General features: G+C 45.5%; 1 pseudogene; it reads left to right on the top strand.

Annotated features, from left to right (window-relative positions):
* Positions 1-1499, top strand: part of LOC110310093 — a 6722-nt pseudogene that overhangs the window by 2039 nt on the left and 3184 nt on the right.

Here is a 1499-nt window from a genome sequence, read left to right on the forward strand (position 1 = left end):
CTCTTCTCTGCCTCTCTGTCTCTCTCTTCCTCTGTGTGCCTATCTCTTGCCTGTGTCTCTCTCTCTCTGCACCTTTGTGTGTGTGTGTGTGTCTGTCTCTCTCTCTCTCTCTCTCTCTCTCTCTCTCTCTCTCTCTCTCTCTCTCTCTCTCCCTGTGACCCACAGCCTAGTAACAGAAGCCCACCTACCTCTATTCTTTCCAGTAATTGGCTGCAGCCTCTTCTGTTTAACTAATCGCTTTACATTGGGGAGCACGCCACAAAGGCCAGTGTGAGTGAGAATTCACTCGACTCCAGATCTTGAGGTTCAGAAATTAGCATCCCTGTATATACAGCACCAGACCAGACCCCAACAGAGCCCAGACGGGAAGCTATAAGCAGCAACTGCAGCTGCTGGGAAACAACCACCCCAGAAAGCTGCCTTTGAGGTTTGCAGATGAAAACCGAGCCTTTCAATAGCTAGTCCTAGGTTGGAAAACATCTGGGCAAGTCATTTGACCCCCCAGTTTTCCATACAGTACCAGTCTTTTGGGATACTTAAGAAAGTAACTGAAGTTACTGTCTGGGTTCCTCTGGCCTGTGAAGAACCCAGAGAAGCATGGAAATCTGGGACAGGTCGGGTGTGTGACTGTCACATTGACTACCCTCTCTTAGAAGACAGTGTTAACTATCCACGCTGCCCTGCTAAGGGCGATCATAAATTCCCCATCCTGTCTCATTAGAGAACATCCACTCATGTAAGGAACAAGCGTTCTTGCCCGGAACTGATGAAATTCAGTAAAACCATCCCCAGGACATCCTCACTGGAACAAATTAGAGACATTCCAAACAGTGGAAGAGTATCGGGAAAGCCACTAGGAATTCTGTCACCACAGTTGAGACAGTTTGACAGATTTCTTTTCAGTCTTTATTTTAAGCACCATTTTTTTTTTCTTAAAATAGTTGCAATTATATCACGTAGCCCTAGGGCAAAGAAAAATGGCCGCTTGTCCATTTGGCAGTGGGAGGGGGGGGGTTACTAAGAATCATTTACTCTTTGCAGTCCCTAGAGTTGTACTGCACAGAGCCCTCCCCATGCCCTGAGACTAAAGACATGTCCACTCTCTGAATTTAGCACTTCCTATGTAAAGGAACATGGTACTGGGCTTGAGTATCCAGCCACACCATAAAACCATGCCATTGTGGTTTTTTATCTCCAGAAATCCGCAGCTCACTGCAAGTCTGGAAAAAATGGTACAAGGTTTCTTTGATTGTATTAAATTATTTCATGTACAAACTACACTTTAAAATATTGTAAATGTTTCTGCTTTGCAGATTGTAAGCGCCTTGGCTCCATTCTCTCATTTTGTAACTGGAAACTCAAACTAGTTAAGAAATCAAAGCTGGGGCTGGAGAGATGGCTCAGTGGTTGAAAGCACTGGCTGCTCTTTCCAGAGGTCCTGAGTTCAATTCCCAGTAACCACATGGTGGCTCACAACCATCTGTAATGGGATCCAATGC

This window comes from Mus caroli, chromosome 15, assembly GCF_900094665.2.
Source record: "Mus caroli chromosome 15, CAROLI_EIJ_v1.1, whole genome shotgun sequence".
NCBI classification, from domain to species: Eukaryota; Metazoa; Chordata; class Mammalia; order Rodentia; family Muridae; genus Mus; species Mus caroli.